At 40.1% G+C, this 12539-nt stretch overlaps 1 protein-coding gene across 2 annotated transcripts in view; it reads left to right on the top strand.

The window, feature by feature from the left end:
- The first annotated feature begins 6 nt into the window (after positions 1–6).
- XPOT (exportin for tRNA) overlaps positions 7–12539 on the top strand; it is a 148566-nt gene continuing 136033 nt past the window's right edge. Inside the window, exon 1 of one of the 2 annotated variants that reach the window (XM_057557664.1) lies at positions 7–153. The gene's annotated coding sequence lies outside the window, so the exon portion shown is untranslated. The remainder of the gene's footprint in view (positions 154–12539) is intronic. The other variant, XM_057557663.1, reaches the window with a different exon arrangement.

Genomic DNA, 12539 nt, shown 5'->3' with positions numbered 1-12539 from the left:
CGCGGATAAGGGTCAAGGCGGGAGAGGGATGGCCGCTGCTTAGCTCCTGAGCGACTCCAGCGCTTCGGTTCCCGCAGCTCTGACTATTCGGACCCTCAGGGCAGAGCGCGAGGCGGCCACCTCGCTGCTCCGTGGAGCTGACGGCGTTCTGAGGTGAGCTGAGAGGCCCCTCCCTGTTAGACTGCGTCAGTGCTGGTGACGTCACGTTTCCGTGACGTCAGTAGTTCTTGTCCTAACATCTGGCCGGGGCTCGGCTGGGGCCTGAGGCGCGCGGCGCGGTGAGCCTTGGGCCTGGAACTGTGCTGGCTCTCACAACAAGGGGTCTGTAGTCCTCATTGCTTTTAAACCAACTCCAGTAAGTGGTTTATAGAGTAGAAGCCTCAGGTGGGTAAGGTTTATCTCTCACCCCCATGTCTGGTTTTCACCCGTGGTGGGTTAATTCACGCCTCTGTCAGGTTCTAGTCATCTCGGGTTCGTGCTAACGAAAGGGCTTCCGAGCAGAGCTGCTCCTAGGCTTCGCCGTACTACCCACACTATATTAGGCTTCCTTAAAAAGTTCTCAGAATGAAGGCTACGTTAATGTGACTTCTGCTGAAGAATCTGAATTGATGCGCTTTGTCATTCAGATTAATTACAAATCCTCGAACATTTAAGAAACACCATAAACCCAGCTCATAGGTATGTCCACTGCTTGAAACACTACCCCACTGCTCGCTTAGTTTTTGCCTTTCTCTTTCTTCTTTTATTTTATACTCTTTAGTCATAGTGTATTTAAGCACGTATATTTTTATGTGTCTTTCCCCTACTAAGTAAACTCCCTAAAGCACAATCTAGGGTTCATTCACCTTTATAATTTTTTCATCATGGATGGCACAATGATTTTTGTTAGACAAATGAGGGAATTGGCCTATTTTCATTTTTTTGTCAAACGATATCGGTTCTGCCATCGTTACCTTTTAATGCAAATCCCATAATTTGATTTTAATGAATATATAGCATACCTGTTGTTTGCTCTCAAGAATATAATTGGGTAAGATCAACTTTGTTAACTGTGATATAAGGTGAAATTTTATATGTTATACAGTTGAAAAAGGAGGCAGCAATGGTATCTTTTTGGGAGAATCAGGGAGGCTTCCTGGAAGAGAATGTTGTGGTCCTTAGTGAATGAGTAGATGTAAGTAATCAAAAAAGTGCAGTACTAGCACCAAAACCGACAGACAGTGAAAGAGTGTTATAAAGACCATAAACATACTCAAGTAATATAAGAATTCCTTAGATAGTAAAGGTGGCATCATAAATCAGTGGGGAAAAGAAAACTTATTCAATTTATAAGTGAAGGAGACATGATTATGGGGGGAAAAAGACTTTTGCCCTGTATCCTGCAACAAAAAATAATTACATGTGTAAAAAACAAAACATAAAACTGACAAAGCCGTGTAAAGCAACTATACTCCACTTAAAAAAATAGAGAAGAAAAAAAAAAAGTCTAACAGAATAAATTACTGTGTAAACTCAAAAAAACAAAAAACCATAAACAAACTAGAAGGAAATACAAGTGAAAATTTAATTGATCTAGAAATAGAGAAGAACCTAATTACAAAAGAATTGGAAGAAATTACAAAGGAAGAGATTGGCTTGACTGTAAAAATTTCAAAAAATCGCAATACCAACCTGGGGGGAAAATATTTGTAATGTATGTCAGATAAAGGTTTGATGTGCTTAACATGTCAAGATCTAGGAATCATAGAAATGCAGATTAAACTATTGTATTTTTCACCTATCAGATTTTTTAAAAAATGTTTTTAAGTGCTGGTAAACATGCAGTGACTCTGTTCTTATACACTGCAGATGGGTGTGTAATTTGGTATGACCTTCCTGGAAAACATTTGGCGATGTATATTAAGGTTAAATGAGAGTATATGCACAGTGTCTAAAGTAGATGCTTAATAAATATTAGTAATGCTTATTATTGTTACTATTATTGTTATTTTTATCATTAGTATCATCGTACCTTTTAATCAGCAGAGCACCTAGAGTAATAAATATCTTGAATTTATCATCTTTAATAATAGCCAGTTATTCTACCAGCAAAACAAGTTTATTTGGGAATAGCCAGAGGAATTGCAATTCAGGTTATGGGAACTGTGGTGGACCACAGGCAAATCCAGAGAACATGGAAGGGGAGCTTGCTTTTATAGGGAAAAGGGGGGCCTTGGTAGGGGCTATCATAACTAAAGAGTTCACCGGAGGAAGCTGGCAGTCCAAAGTATAGAGGCTTCTCATTGGTCGGGGTGCTACAGTCTCTGATTGGCTGGGCTGTGGTTGGCCAGAAAGATGGTTTTCTTCTTCCTTCTGGATAGTAAAGTAGGGAGTACCTTCCTGTGGGAGAGATGTAGGGGTATGTCTCTTCGAATTTGGAGTAATTGATGATGCACGGCTGTGAGAGCTCTCCCTACAGGTGTGTCCTGACTCCAGTTTTAGCTGATGTTCTTTAATTCCACAGGCTTAATGGATGTTTGTTAAATATTTGATTGGCTGATTCTCCTTGTCTCATAGGAATTTTATAGGAAAAAGATACTGAGTTAACGACATGATAAGCTGTTAAAACGTTGATGTTACAAAGATAGAAGTTACCTTAAATGGTCATCTGGTTCAAAAAAAAAATGGTCATCTGGTTCAGCCCATTAGCAGGACATTTTGGACAGTAGCAATAAATGTTTGCCAATGATGATATATTGACTCCATATCAAATAACCCCAAAGCTTAGTGACTTAAAACAATAAAAGTCATATATTCCCTCTCACAATTTCTGTGAGTCAGGAATTCAAGAGTGGCTCAACTGGGCATTTCTGTTTCAGTGTTTCATAAGGTTGCAGTCAGATGTTGGCTAGGGCTGTGGTCATCTGAAGACTTGTTTGAAGCTGGAGAGCCTGCTTTCAAGGTGGCTCTCTTACATGTCCAGTGGATTGTCACAGGCTGTTGGCCACATGGGCCTCTCCCTGGGATGGCTTGAGTGTCCTCCTCACAGCATGGCTACTGGCTTATCCTGGAGCACGTGATCAATCTGATCGACCAGAGCAGAAGCTGCAACGCTTCTTACGACATAGCCTTGGAAGTCATACATCACCTCAGCCATATTCAGGACCATCCTTGATTGACTTCGGGCAGACTAGGGAAAGACATGAAGGTTAGGAAGTAAGGTTCAGTGGAGGCTACCCTGGAAGCTAGCTACCGCAGATGATGATGACATTTCCAGCATGGAGTATTATCTGTCTTCTTAAAAATATCTGAGGATGGAAGCTCTTAACTGCTCCATTAGTAATATTGCTCAAGAAGTTGTTTCTTAACATCAGCCCTAATCTCTCCTGTTAAGTCTAGAAAAGACCATTGATTTGATACTGCTCTTTACAGAGTCTTTGAAAATATCCCTAGTGACAATGCCAGTGACAAAACCATTTTAGTGATAACAACCGATTTGGGAGGCAAAATGATATTAAAAACAGGCAAGGCATTTATTCATTCATTTATTCAAACATCCATTTTTTTCATTCATTTGATAAACAGTTGACTAAATTTTGTGTGGTTGAAATACACATAAAACAAAATATACCAAAAATAATTTTACAATTTAATGATTATTCCAGTTAATTCCTACCCCAGTTTTTAAGTATTTGGGCTTACTTCCTTTTTGCTGATCTGTTTTCTTCACATTATACTAACATAATAATAAAACTGTCATTGATTTAGCACTTACTATATGCCAGGTGCTTTACATATCACTAATCTTTCAACTCATCTTCAAGGCAGGTGTAGCTATCACCATTTGATTATGGAGAAGTTAAGTAATTTGTTCAAAGTACGCACAGCCAGTAACTCGCAGGGTGAGATGAAAACCAAGATCTGTGTGTCTCTTTTCTCCACAAACTTGGCTGCTGTTAGTGAGTTATCCCCAGATACATATGTCTCCCACCATATACATATGCCTCCCATCTAAGAGGTAAGAGACTTCCACATTGTTATTCAGGCATTTTCAAATTGTTTCTGCAGTTATCTCCCTTTTTATATGGACAGTATGGTTGAAAAGTATGATTTTGGTGAGAAGTCTCTTTTAGCTTACGAAGAGGAGCCAGATATATGATATGGAACAACCTCTTTCATTTTCTCTTTGGATTATTTACTAAAAGATACCATACAGTTAGCAATACATTATGTAGCTCTTTAGCACCTTTCAACTAAATTACTTTCCCTGTTGTATATTTTAGAAGTCTGACCACCACCACCGCCAACAACCCTTTTTTGTACACTTAATTAACTCTTCCCATTTTGTTTTTCTACACATGTAAATAAAATGTGATTTTGAAATCACAAGTAGGAGATTATACAGGGTAGTGAGTTGAGGAACGAATCCAAACTTAGAGAAAGAATATTTTAGATCTATTCTCTAAATAACCATTGCCTAATACTGGTATAGAGCTGCGTTGTCCAGTATGGTAGCCACTAGCAATATGTGGCTATTTACATTTGAATGAATTGGAACTAAATAAAATTTAAAATTTGGCTTTTCATTTGCTCTACTACATTTCCAGTGCTTAGCGGCCACCTGTGCCTAGTGGCTACCATATTGGGCAGCACAGACACTGACCGTGCGGCATACAGAATCTTAGTTCCCTGACCAGGGATCGAACCCATGGCCCCTGCATTGGGAACGTGGGGTGTTAACCACTGGACTGCCAGGGAAGTCCCTGAAATTTCTGCTGTTACATAAAGTTCTGTTGGACATGCCGGAAAGAAACAATGTCATAAGAAAGAATGTCACAGATTAAAACACAGATTTAAAAAAAAATAAGCCAGGGACTTCCCTGGTGGTCCAGTGGTTAAAACTCCAAGCTCCCAGTGCAGGGGGCCCGGGTTTCGATCCCTGATCAGCGAACTAGATCCTGCATGCCCCAACTAAGGATCCCATATGCTGCAACTAAAGATTCCGCACACTGCAACGAAGATCCCACATACGGCAACAAAGATCCCACGTGCTGCAACTAAGACCCAGTGCAGCCAAATAATAAGCCAAAAGGAACAGCAAGTTCTGTTATTATTTTAATCCTATTTCATACGTTCTTCTTGACAATATCCATATTTATGTTTTCTCTTTAAAATGTTACACGAACATGTATATATATATATATAAATACAAAATAATTATAGCTAAATTTTTTGAGTGTTTAATAAATTCCAGGAACTGTGCTAACTGCCTTCTATGAATTAACTCATTTAATGCTTAGAACAATGTTATATTCATTATGGAAAATTTGGAAAGTATTTTTAAAAAGAGAGAAAACCAACCTTAATCCCCAGACCCAGAGATAATCACTGTTGACATTTCTGGTGGACGCTGCGGTGTGCTGCCCAGATCTCAAGATACAGCTGCCAAGAATGTTGGCTGCTGATGACTCACAGTTGAATTCTTCTCCAAAATTGCCTCTGTGAAGGAAACTGCCTCACGCTAGGTTATATCCCCTCCCTGAGGACAGTCCAAATGCCATGACTGATCACTTGTGGAGGTACAAGGCACAGTCCCTCAGTTGGGACAGTCTGGGACATTCAGCTTCAGAACTTCCAATGGAACCAATTAAAGCCTCTGTGGCATCTGCCCTGCAGTTCACCTTCTCCCTCTGCCCAGTCCTGCCTGCGCAACAGGTGCTGCTCCTCAGAGCACTCTCCACTAAGCCAGCTGCAAGCAAATCTCTGCCTCAGAGTCTGTTTCCTGGAAAACCCAACCTAAGTCAACATTTTCAGAGTATAAGTTCCAGTTTTTTTCTTTTTGCATATATCTATTTAACTTTTAAAAATCTATCTAGGGCTTGCCTGGTGGCGCAGTGGTTAAGAATCTGCCTGCCAATGCAGGGGACACGGGTTCAAGCCCTGGTCCGGGAAGATCCCACATGCCGCGGAGCAACTAAGGCCATGTGCCACAACTGCTGAGCCTGTGCTCTAGAGCCCACGAGCCACAACTACTGAGCCTGTATGCCACAACTACTGAAGCCCGCGCGCCTAGAGCCCATGCTCCGCAACAAGAGAACCCACCGCAATGAGAAGCCCGTGCCCCGCAATGAAGAGTAGCCCCCACCCGCCGCAACTAGAGAAAAGCCCGCGCGCAGCAAGGTAGACCCAACCCAGCCATAAATAAATAAATAAATAAATTTATTTTTAAAAAATCTATCTAAACTTAGGTCACCCCAACGAATTTGATGTTTTCTCATCTGTTGTTATATATGTTAATTTTTTAGTTGATAACATTTTATGAATAATTTTGCATGATGCCACTAAGTATTTTTCTGTACCACAGATTTTAACAGCTACCTGGGATTCATATGGCACGTTACACTTAGTCCGTCTTGCATTCTTGAATATTTTGGTGTTTCCTGGTTTTCACTGTGGCAAACCCTAAAACTTGGCAGACCAACACTCATTGCCAACTTGCCTCTCACTTGCCTGCTTCTGGGGTGGGAAAACCAACTATTCCCATGTATTTTGTTTTCCTAGCCTTGCTTACACCTGGGAGTGGTGTAAGTTTCAGCCTTGGAGAAGTAAGCTGAAGATTTCTGAGGTTGAGGGGGAAGTTCCAGGAAACCTTTTGCCTTCCAAATAAAATGGCACAGCCAGAACTGGTATCATCTCTTCTCTGTTCTCTCTACTTTGTAAAGAATAGGATGTCTGGAGCTGTGGTAGCCATCTTTCATCCGTGGGCGAAAAGTCAAGAAAATGAACGACTTTTAGCCTTGAGATCGCTGAACATTTAAACCAGTGCCAGCAACTACCTATCTCTGGATTTCTTGTTATGATAAGGAAAAAAACTATTTTTTTAACCTACTTATGTTTGGGTTTTCTGTTACTTACAGCTGAAATCATTTATAAATGTCACTATCCCTGATACTCATGATTAAAGGTAATGCAGTGACAAACGCTTGAATGTAGGCACTTGAATAGCAACAACTTAACATAAAAGTCAGGGAAGAAGAGAATTAGGATCTTTCATTTCCAGTGTTTCTTCTTCTTGACCTTATGCAGCTCTCTCCTTAACCATTCCCATTTTCCTTTTCTTGTGGGGACCAGAAAAATAATGCACATAAGGCTTCCTAAAGTCTTCCAAAAGGCAGTAGTAGTTAGAAAAGGAAATAGACCTTTTATAAATTAGAATCGTATCTCTTCAAATAGGATATTTTAGCAAACGCAGCATGCCTTGGAGTTCATACCCACTAATACAGAATCAGCAAGGATTTTTTGGAGCAAGTACTGTGTGAACTGGGTTGTATTTTAGACTAAGTCATGCATTAACTCTCTATGTATTCTACTGGAAATCATTAAGGTCTCTGGGGTTGGGATATTTTATCCCCTCAGGATAAACAGAGAGGATCAAAGAAGATGAACTGAACTACTGTTTGAAGTAAAAGGAGCAGCGCTAAATTACAAAACAGATGTGAAAATTGTGTTTGATTTCAGCTTTCTAGTGGCAGGCACTTGACAGTGGAAAACCTGAATCTGGTGAGTCTACCTCCATGACTCCCATACCCAGTCTTGAGGCTCTTTCTGATTTGGCAGCCCCAGAAACCTTAGGTTGGCTTGTTCTGGTTCAAAGTAAAGCATGGGGATACTTTTCGATATCATAACGAATCAGAGTATCTAAGACCTGAAGTGTCCAAGATAGGGATGCTCTGGCTTGTTCCCACTGGTGTCTTTAGGATGGAAGATGGCTCCAGATCTGGCCAGACTGCCAGCAAGTTGCTCCAGACTAGACTTCCATTCATGAGCATGGCCTAAAACTGGACTGGCAGAAGCAACAGAGAGAAAAAGCAACCCAAGGAAATCATGTGTCTGATAAGGGGATAATATTTAGAATGTGTATGGAACTCTTACAATTCAACAACAACAACAAATAGAATCCAATTTAAAAATGGGCAAGGAAGATATACAAATGGCCAAAAAGCATATAAAAAGATGCTCACCATCACTAATGATTAGGAAAATGCAAATCAAGACCACAGTGACATATCACTCACGCTCATTAGAATGGCTACCATCAAAAAAACAAAACAGAGGGCTTCCCTGGTGGCACAGTGGTTGAGAATCTGCCTGCCCATGCAGGGGACACGGGTTCGAGCCCTGGTCTGGGAAGATCCCACATGCCGCGGAGCAACTGGGCCCGTGAGCCACAACTGCTGAGCCTGCGCGCCTGGAGCCTGTGCTCCGCAGCAAGAGAGGCCACGATAATGGGAGGCCCGCGCACCGCGATGAAGAGTGGCCCCCACTTGCCGCAACTGGAGAAAGCCCTCGCACAGAAACGAAGACCCAACACAGCCAAAAATCAATAAATTTAAAAAAAAAAAAAAAACAGAAAATCACAAGTGTTGGTGAGGATGTGGAGTAATTGGAACCCTTGTCCCCTGTTGGTAGGAACATAAAATGGTGCAGCCCCTATGGAAAATAGTGTGATGGTTCCTCAAAAAACTAAAAACAGAATTACCGTATGATCCAGTAATCCCCCTTCTAGGTATATATCCAAAAGAAAGGATCTCAAAGAGATATTTACACACCCATGTTCATAACAGCATTATTCACAATAGCCAAAAGGTGGAAGCAACCCAAGTGTCCATAAACAGATAAATGGATAAAGAAAATGTGGTATATGCATAAAATGGAATATTTTTCAACCTTAAAAAGGAAGGGAGGAAGGGAATCCTGTCACATGCTACAACATGGATTATGAGGACATTATGCTACATAAAATAAGCCAGTTAGGAAAAGACAAATACTATATGATTCCACTTATGTGAGGTATCTAGAGTAGTCAAACTTACAGAGACAAAAAGTAGAATGGTGGTTGCCAGTGACCAGGAGAGGGGAATGGGGGATTATTATTGAAGGAGTATAGAGTTTCAGTTTTGCAAAATGAAAATGTTCTGGAGGTCATTGCACAATAATGGGAATGTACTTAACACTTAGGAGGGGCAGGGGAAAGAAGAAGAGATCAAGATCAAAGTGTCCCACAATGCTTAAAATACCTGTTTACTACCATAGCCCATTATTTGCTGACCCCTGCAAATAATATTATTCATGGCACATTTTGCATTTTTGTATTCTTTTGGTGTATTCGATTCAAGCAATAGGAACCACTCACATCATTTTAAGCAAGAAGGGATTTAATTCGGGGAATCAGGAGCTTACAAAGTTATTGGAAAGGCTGAAGGGATGAAGTGGGGCCTCCAGGAATGATTACTAGGACAAGACTGCTGGGCTGGTTTACCAGGGAAGCTGCTACCTCTGCAATAATCAGAGAGACGGGGAATCAGGGGACTCCATTGGAACTGTTGAGTTCAAAGACATCCCACTGTAGCCGTTAATCCAAGGATCAGGAAGCCACTGCTGCTCCTGTGACTACCTCTCAACGCCTGTGGAGTTAGTACCTAGACACTGAAATAATGTAGCAGAAAAGCCCAGCGTGTTCACAGCTGGGTTCGCCAGCAGACACAAAGCAGGTGGCTTCAGCCTGTGATCCACCTTCTAACTGGCAGAAGCAGAACCCTAACTGCAGGGAGATGGGGGAGGTGTGTTTTTTCCTCCTTCAACACCTGCAGTGTAAGAACGCACACTAGAGGTTTGGCATGGATCCTGAGGACCCACCTGGATTGTAGCTTTAGGCACTTTCCAACTCTTCTCATCTTTGGCCAGCTCCGTATTCCTTTATTTGAGAAACCTTCTCTGAGACTCCCTTCTCTGCCTCCACTCTTACTGAATAGGATGCCCTTTTGTGAGCTTTCACAGCTCTTCACTCTAGCTTTGTGATGTGTCTATCACTCCATGTCGTAACAGCCTGGTTTCTTCCTCCACTAGGTCACAAGCTCCTTGAAAACAGAAACTTGGTGTATATTTGTGGAGAAGAGTAAGCAGTTTCTATATTGTAATATCCCAAATAGCATTTCTTTCCCTATTTTCTTTGCTCCATACTTTTGTGTACTGATATCTGTATATAGTAAAAGCTAAAAAAAATGTTAACTTTCTGGCTTTCTTTTTGGCAGAGCAAAGAGAAGTTCCACCAATACTCTGTATGTGTGTATCTTTTTCTGTCTCTCTGTATACCTATATAGGTTAATAAATGGAACAGCTAATGTTTGAACATACTCAAGTGAGAAGTATATATAATCCTCATAACCATCCTATTAGGTAGATATTATTTTTATTCCCATTCTATACATGAAGAAGCTGGGGTTTGGAGAAGATAAGTAGCTCATCTACAGTTACACAATAAGTGGTAGAACTGCAACCCTCCAGTTCCAATAGCAAAATTTGTACTAAAAAACTTTATTTTATTGAAGTATAGTTGATTTACAATGTTGTGTTAATTTCTACTGTACAGCAAAGTGATTAAGTTATACATATATATACATTCTTTTTCGTATTCTTTTTCATTATGGTTTATCACAGGATACTGAATATAGTTTCCTGTGCTACACAGTAGGACCTTGTTGTTTATTCATTCTGTATATACTAGTTTGCATCTGCTAATCCTAAACTCCCAATCCATCCCTCCCACATCCCCTTCCCCTTTGGCAACCACAAGTCTTTTCTCTATGTTTGTGAATCTTTTTCTGTTTCGTAGATAAGTTCATTTGTGTCGTATTTTAGATTCCACATGTAAGTGATATCATATGGTATTTGTCTTTCTCTTTCTGACTTACTTCATTTAGTATGATAATCTCTGGGTCCATCCATGTTGCTGCTGCACATGGCATTATTTCATTCTTTTTTATGGCTGAGTATTCCACAGTATATATGTACCACATCTTCTTTATCTATTCATCTGTCAGTGGATACTTAGGTTGCGTCCATGTCTTGCCTATTGTAAATAGTGCTGTAATGAACATTGGGGTGCACGTATCTTTTTGAATTATAGTTTTTTCTGGATATATGCCCAGGAATGGGATTGCAGGATCATATGGCAACTCTATTTTTAGTTCTTTGAGGAACCTCCGTACTGTTTTCCACAGTGGCTGCACCAATTTACATTCCCACCAACAGGAGGGTTCTCTTGTCTCCACACCCTCTCCAGCATTTGTTATTTGTAGACTTTTTAAATGATAGCCATTCTGACTGGTGTGAGATGATACCTCATTGTAGTTTTGATTTGCATTTCTGTAATAATTAGCCATGTTGAGCATCTTTTCATGTGCCTCTTGGCCATCTATATGTCTTCTTTGGAGAAATATCTATTTAGGTCTTCTGCCCACAAAATTTGTACTCTTAACCATTATAATTGTGATGATGATTATGATAATGATGACAGCTGATGGTTCCACACATTGTGCTAGGCATTTTGCATTTATAATCTCAAGCTGTATATTTCCTTGCATAGAATTGATGCTTAATAGTTGTTACAGTGTGGTAAAGTAGACAAAGCTCTTGATATCTGTGGTCTCTTACTGGCTCTGCCACTAATGCACTGTGTGACCTCAGGTAAACTCCTCACCCTTCTGGGCTCCAGTTTTCTCCTCTGCATATCAGTGAATAATCTTTAAAATACTTCTAGTTCTAAAATTCCAGAACTCTGTGAATAAATTCTACTTTGTTTTTCATTCAATAATTATTACTTCTGTATACTGAAACTTTTCTCACCCTCTGAATTCTAAGCTCCTATGGGATTTCAATTTTGTTTTATTGTTTTCTCACATCTTTCGTGGTACCTAGTCCAGGGGTGTATATATAGATACATAGATTGAGATCTTTCTAAGGGGAAATATTCATCTTCACAGGAGGCTGTACTTACTGTCATATGTTACTTTCTTTTGGGGATGACATTCAAATGTAATTGAGGGCTGCCTCCGAGAAATCAGTACTCAGCACTTCGGGAAACATTTCTGTAGTCAAAGATAAGATTCTTATCCTTAAAGCAGAGATGTGGTCACTGCCCAAGCGTCTACTCCTGTGACTGAATGTGAAAAGGTTTCTTTTATGAAAATTGTGTTGCATGCATATAAAAGGGTCTTGGCCTGTGGATAATGCCAGATACAGTAGGGAGTTTTCTCCAGGGGACCAGTTTTTATTCTGCTCCCTATGTATCTCTTATAGGGAAATCAGAAAATCACAAATCATTCCATAGTTTTTCTCAATCTTTGAGGAATCACTTTTTTAGAAAATGAATTTTAAAAAGAAAAAAAAAGGAACTAAAATTCTCTGTAAACATATGAATGACCTATGCACAGTGCAAAATGTTTCTGACACTTTGACTACATCTGTGGTTCAGACAGTCTCAAGAAAAAAGTTACCATGAGTACAGATTAAACGGGAGAATTAAGCCAAAAAGTGTGTAAGCAGGGAAAGAAAATAAGTAACTTTTTAAAAATAGTTATATTTAGCTGCTCTTTTACATTCTAGGGGAACAGCAAAATTCACCTCTGGGGTAAATGGAGATTTTGTTTGAGGAGAGAAAAAAAAAAAAAGATGGGCCTTTGGGGATTGTGAGTTAGTCTATATGGGGGACGGTTTGACTA

The sequence above is a fragment of the Balaenoptera acutorostrata genome, chromosome 11 (genome assembly GCF_949987535.1).
Source record: "Balaenoptera acutorostrata chromosome 11, mBalAcu1.1, whole genome shotgun sequence".
NCBI lineage: Eukaryota > Metazoa > Chordata > Mammalia > Artiodactyla > Balaenopteridae > Balaenoptera > Balaenoptera acutorostrata.
This window is presented reverse-complemented; position numbering and strand designations above follow the sequence as displayed.